This window comes from Seriola lalandi, unplaced genomic scaffold, assembly GCF_002814215.2.
Source record: "Seriola lalandi dorsalis isolate HSWRI2012SDOR001 ecotype SW California unplaced genomic scaffold, Sedor1 jcf7180002054327, whole genome shotgun sequence".
Lineage (NCBI taxonomy): Eukaryota > Metazoa > Chordata > Actinopteri > Carangiformes > Carangidae > Seriola > Seriola lalandi.
The window spans coordinates 177,582-184,148 of record NW_019524880.1 but is presented as its reverse complement, the minus strand read 5'-3'; positions in this window follow the sequence as shown (position 1 = coordinate 184,148).

Sequence of the window (6,567 nt, the reverse complement as noted above, 5' to 3'; positions counted from 1 at the left end):
GCCTCCTACCTGGTATCTAACTGTACTGAAGCCTTTTGATATCAGGGGAAAGTTCAGTCCTCCATCAGCAGAGGACATACGCCTCTGATAACAGAGAGTTTCTGAGTCCTCTGAGATAGATCAACTTTAGCATGGACTGGATGGAGTCGGTTTGCCAGTTCCAGTGCAGTGTTTAACTAAACATGTGTGGAGAGGAACTTAAAGTAGGTGGACATCCCATCTTCCTGGGAATCATTGTGGTAAACAGCTGACAGCTAAGGAGGAGCATCCTTTCCAGTGACAGCCAGAGATCCAGCTGCTGGTCTGACGGCAGTGTGTTGTTCCTCTCCCTCTTTAGCTGTTCAGGCAGAAAAAATGTTCTTCTCTCACATCCATCACCTGTGCATCATATATCTACTTCTCCATGTTTTCCTACATATATATATTTCTATATTAAATTGTTGGTATGTGGATAACACTAGGTGTTGGCTGAGAGATGTTTAAGTTTAAAGTGAAATTCATTTTAAACAAGTCTGAGTTGGAGGGACTACTTTCTGTCCACACCATGAGACACACATGAAGAAGAAATACTCTGTGTGTGTGTGAGGACGGAGGAGGTAGAGGAGAACCCAGCTGATGTCAAACCAAAGTAACGGTCTCCACTTCAGCTTCAATACCTGATCTACAGTTTTTATTTCTGTTGTCACGGAAACCAGCAATGGCCTATCACATGGCTCAGCACAGGAACTGAACAACACTGATTCTCATCTATGGGGAAGTATCTTGGTTTAGTTTAGTTATTTAAAGCTGAGTGAAATAATCACTTCTTAAAAACCACATGTGAACTCTGGAGGGATCTACAGATATAATTCATGAAATCAAATCAAACTGTGAGCAGAACAGGATTTTATGATGAATGAAATGTTTGACAAAGTGAATCAAAACCCTTTTTAAAATGCAGAATCTCCAGGGGATCAAAATACCCATATCAGACCGTGAGCACTCTCTACTTCATAGGGACGTGTTATCGATTATAGATGATGTGTGTACTGAATGGCTGAACGTTTTTCACAGCATTGAATTCGATTTTTTTTTCTCAGAACTTTAAAAGCTGGAATTGTACTACTTTATAAAATAATGTATTTCATATTACTGCTCCGGTACCAGATTCCTTATACAGTATGTGAAATGCAAGACCTAGAAACTGTGTTCATTGTCAGTGATGAGGGCGTCACTGGTGAATGTGTATTAGTGTTTGATTCTGACATGGCTTGACCTTTGTAAGAGTAACAGTAGGCAAGTTAAGTTGAGTTGCCTTGACCAGATCAAAGAGGGTCTTTGGATCGCTTGTTATCAAAGCAGAAAGTAAGCCACCTCTGTTGTGTAGCTCAGACTACAGAAACACTCTCTGCACTCAGGCAGAAAGGAAGGCAGTTAGCAGGTATAAGTGAGTTTTACAGGTAAACCCACTAAGAAAAGGCAATTGACTCCTTTTACACTGCCACCCAAAAAGCAACCCGCTACAACCACCACACGGACCCCCCCCCCCCAGCTGCGCTGTCATCATCTGTCCCATCTACCACAAACCCTGCAGTTACAACCTAAAACACACAATTTCCCACTGCGCCGTGCAAACTGGTAAAACAGATCTGTCTCATAGCCAGGTTGTTGCTCCGGTTGTGTGTTTTTGATACTTATTTCAGGGCTGCAGCTCACTCTTTCTTTCATCAACGCAGTGTAGCTGCAGTGTTTCTGGTTTTACAGCACGGGGGCTGGACAGGTGACAGGTGTGTCTACAGTGTGTGTGCTCTGATAGACGCCATAGCTCTGATAATAATGATAATAATAATGTTACATTTGCTATTCTCTAATCAACAGAGTGGGCATGCAGCAGGCAAACCCAGTAGTGCTACTGGTTCTTTTTCCTGTGCTGCCAATTAATTATTTGTTGTGTCCATGATAAAGTTATTACTTTTTGAACATTTTCAGCACATTTTAACAATACTATGATAATACTGATAACGGTGATCACTTTGGTCACTATAATCGTGATACTAAATTTTTATAGTGTTTCATCTCTACAGGAGTCATACATTAGGTTTTACTTAATTATAGGATTTGTTCTCTTTTTATAAAGTGTGACTGAAAACACAATGTGGTCCAGACTGCAGAGTCAAACACCTCAGTGTCCAACAGACACACACAGAGCAGACTGTCTTCATGACTGAGACTCACACTCACACCTGTCCAGCTGTTCAGAAGAAGAATCGAAATTAATTCTGTCTGTAAACATGGAGTCAGTGTCAGTGAACTGAAGAACTCAATCCAACCTCTCTAATCAACAATGTTCCTGCCTAGGACACCACCCAGGGTAGAGCGAGAGCGAGAGAGAGAGAGAGAGAGAGAGAGAGAGTAGTCTTCAACAAAGTCTGAACTCAGACACACATCTTCTAGTTTCTTTTGTTCCATAGTAGATCCTGTTCATGAGAACATGGAGAAACAGCAGGTTAAATACTTCAGGTAGATGCTGTGAGGACACATAACACTGAAAGTTCTTGATTCTGATTGGATGGTTCTATTATTGTCTTGTAACGTATACACAAACACACACACACACTAACACACAGTTGATAATACACACTCGTCCACTATCCAGCCTCCAAACATTTCCCACATTTTCCAGCTCCGACAACATCTGTCTCCCAACACCAACACACCAACACAACGCAACCACAAACACCTTAAAACCAACAACAGCTTCTCACTGTTTCCTCTGTTTGTACACTGTAGACCTACGTTCCATAACAAACCTCACCATGTGTTACACAGGAACCGATTCTGATCAACTATTCCAGAGTGCACAACAGTTCTGTCGTGTGTCCACTACACTAATAACTGGTCCAGTCTCATCCACATCAGACTCAGGGCTGGGTATCTAACACCGACACTTTAATGATCCTAGCTGCTGCGACACAGGTTTGGGACCGATCTGTGGCCTTTTGCTGCCTGTCTCACCCTCTCTCTTTCCCTGACTTTCCTGTCTCTCTCTCTCTCACTGTGTTGTCAGAATAAAGGCAAAAAAGGCCAGAAAAATCTTTTTTTTTTAAATGGTTGGAATTCTATCGAGGATTGAAACATGTCTTGTCATTTGATACCTCAGTAGTAAATAAGTAAATCTCATCAGCCTCAGTGAGCCAATCAGCATGCAGCATGCTTGGACCAGGATCTAATAATGCTGGTGATTTAATCTGAGTGAGTATGATTTTGAGATTTAAGGATAAAAAGCTAAGTAAAGCCAAAACTTGTACTGTGTGTTGTCATTTTATTTGATAAAATCTGTATTAGTTATAGTAAAAAGTATTGTTAAGTCATAGTATCAGAATCAGCACTGATACTAAACATTCTTGAGCAATACCCAGCTCTAATCAGACTAGGGCTGTGGTTGAAATGTCTTTTTTTCATAGGAGGGTTCAAACTGAGTGAAATGAGCTGAAGTATCTGAGCAGCAGCCGTGATCAGAGCTCGTCCACTTCTCTAAGTGATAAGGAAAGGAGATTCAGTGCTCCCTATCGTATCTCCTTTACAAAAGCAAAGGAGAAATGCTGTCACACAATTCCTTGGTGCAACCACATTTACAGTGACGCATCATTGTAGTCTCATCTCAACAGAGCCACATAAATGTAGAAACACCAGAGAAACTGGTCTGTGTTTGTGACGCGATCCAGAACTGATGGAAATCCTTGTCTGATCGACTGAAGCCCAAATCCATAAATAAAGATTTCTTCTCTTTAAATCCAGTCAGGAGTCATGAAGAACAAGCAGGTTGAATTTATAGTGAACAATATCATCATCATAATAAAATACTATAGCCTATACATCAATGTTGTTTCACTAAATCCCCTCCCATTGTTTAAAGCACCAAAAATTCATTTTCTTCACTTAGCTCCTTATTTCTATTGAATTATTATTTTAATGGCTCAATTTTGTATTTTTCTTTAATGTTGACTTATTTCAACATTTCATTCGAGTTTGCTTTGTTTTTGTGGTTATGAAAGGAGGATTTATCCTCCATGTGTTATAAATTAAGTTAGTTAAAAAAAAAAAAATCTAGCGTAAGTGCAGTCAGATTCTTTTCCTCAGTCCTTATGAATTCTCCTTCACATCTTTCCTTGAACTTATGACATTTTCCATCAAGGTCAAGGAGAAGTGGTTAGGAGAGGAGATCATTTTGACTTTTTCGAGCGCATCCTCGATGTGTTAGGTCCTCAGATAAACCGGTAACTCAGCTGTTTTTAAAGGTTCTCCTGTTGCCCTCTGTATATGACTGATATGTGGAACTGAACTGTATTTGAACAGGTTTCTATTATAGTACAAACATCATGTGCAGAGCGGTGAGTGACGCCACAGTGATCCACAGTCAGGCAGACTGCTGCTGACTGCGTGAACAGCTGAACTCAGAGACATGCAGATGTAACAGTTCTCTACCACGGCCACAGCTACAGCTCCTCATGATCCTCTTCTTCACTCTGTTCCTGTGATTATTTGCTGCTGCAATGACCCAGTTTAACTCTAATACAAGTTTTATCTCATTGTTCGTCACTGAGGAGAGGACTCCCGTTCACTCACTGACAGACTGTACTCTGGTTAGAGAGGCTGCAGCTTTAATGGGATTTTCCTCTGCTCATTACACCGGTTCTTCACCACAGTTTGTTCCTCACTCAGTAAAGTTTTCTGGTTTAATCCTGAGCCACGACGGGCTCATGTGTTACTACATGTGTCCAGGTGTTATTACGGTGGCCCTGAGAGCTCAACTCACTGCACCTTAACAAAACACCTTCATCAGTTTGACAACACACACACTGCAAATACTCGCAACACAACCACATTTGTGTAGTTGGTTGTGTTGTGAGTATTTGCGGCACATGTTTTGTCACACTGATGAAGATTTTTTCTGAAGTTGTTTGTGTTTTGTCTATTTGCATGTGTTTTCTAAAGTTGCAGTGCGCTGAGCTCAGGGCCACTGTATGTTATACCTGAACAGTATATATATCCTAAAAAACTGGTAAAGCACTTTATGACAAATTCAGACTTATTAACCATTAAAGGCGTCCACACCTGACCATGTTGGTCTTTAACCAGTAAAGAACCTTTAATCAACCAGTACAGATTTAGATAATTTTCTTCACTGTCCTCTCCTGATCCAGTTAAAGCTTTAAAATCTAAAATCACCTTCGCCTGGATTGATCCACTGCCATCAGGTTGCAGGTTGCTGGACACTTGAATTTTCCCTAGGGGGTAAATGAAGTATCTATCTATCTGTGTAGGTTCTCTTTAGCTGCCACTCACACCACACTCACTGTTCTCTTCACCGGGCAGAGCTCTGAGACAATGAGCACAGGTATATGCAGCAGAAACCAGGGACCAGGTTCAGTCAGACCTCCCTCAGATACCTGCTGAGGGCAATTAAATCCATGAAGGTGGCTGTTGGTCATCAGACGTTTTCTCACATCAGTCCGGGTCACACACACCAGTACCGGGTCTAACAACCACCTCAGACAGGTACAGTTTACACTAAGGTGTACACCGGGTCTGAATGGACAGGTAAACCCGGAACGGACTGGCGGCACACCGAGCTCCCAGAGATGGAGCCCGCGGGGTCTGACGGAGAACTGATGTGGTTGTCAAGGCGACCGCTAACGTGGAGTAAAGCTAAACGGGAGGTAGCTAATGTTAGCATGGTTCGAGGCCGCGCTCCATTCCAACACGTATGCAGGCACGTGAAGGAAAAGCGTTCTCACCAGAGCACAGGTACACCGAGGCGCAGACCGGAGGACGGGCCGGGAGTCCGAGCCAGCGTCCCGCCGGTCCCGTGGGCCGGAGGAGAGGAGCCTGTTAGCTGCCGTGTGTGTGGCAGCTGCAGCAGGCTGTCAGATACTACTGACACACACACACACACACACACACACACACACACACACCTACAAAAATATAACGTGAGTACTGCGGGGCAGTGGGAGCACGCCGGTACAGTGTGTTTACAGTGGCAGAGTTCACTCAGAACCTCGGCCACATTTCAGCTGATTTAGTGGACACCGTCCTGCAGCTGTCCCCGGCAGCTGGCTGCGGTAACCCCGCTTAGTTTGGAGGAAGACTGTGGTGTGAGATGAAGAAATAAACTGCTGCTCCGCACTGACACGACATGAGTTGTTGTGCTGTGTTACAGAGTGCAAGGTTTGTGTGTCTCTGTCAGGCAGCAGCTCTGTGCAACGCGCTGCTTTGATTTGTGGGCTACAGCCAATTAGTACCGTACCAGGCAACCTGCGACTGTCCCTGTCATGCATCTGTTCCGTCCGAGTCGAGACAAAGCTGCAGCGGGGACAATGCCGCCAGAGCCCAGATGTAATCTTCCATTTTTGAAATAACACACTGGGCTTCCAGCAACCCATCCCCCTTCTCCCTCTCCTCTGTCTCCGTATCACTATTAACCTTCCATCGCATTCCATGCATTTTAGAGACAGCCCCCACACCCCCCCTCCCCGATGACAATACGGCTGCTGTACCTGAGACTGGTGGCCAAGCAGCAGCAGC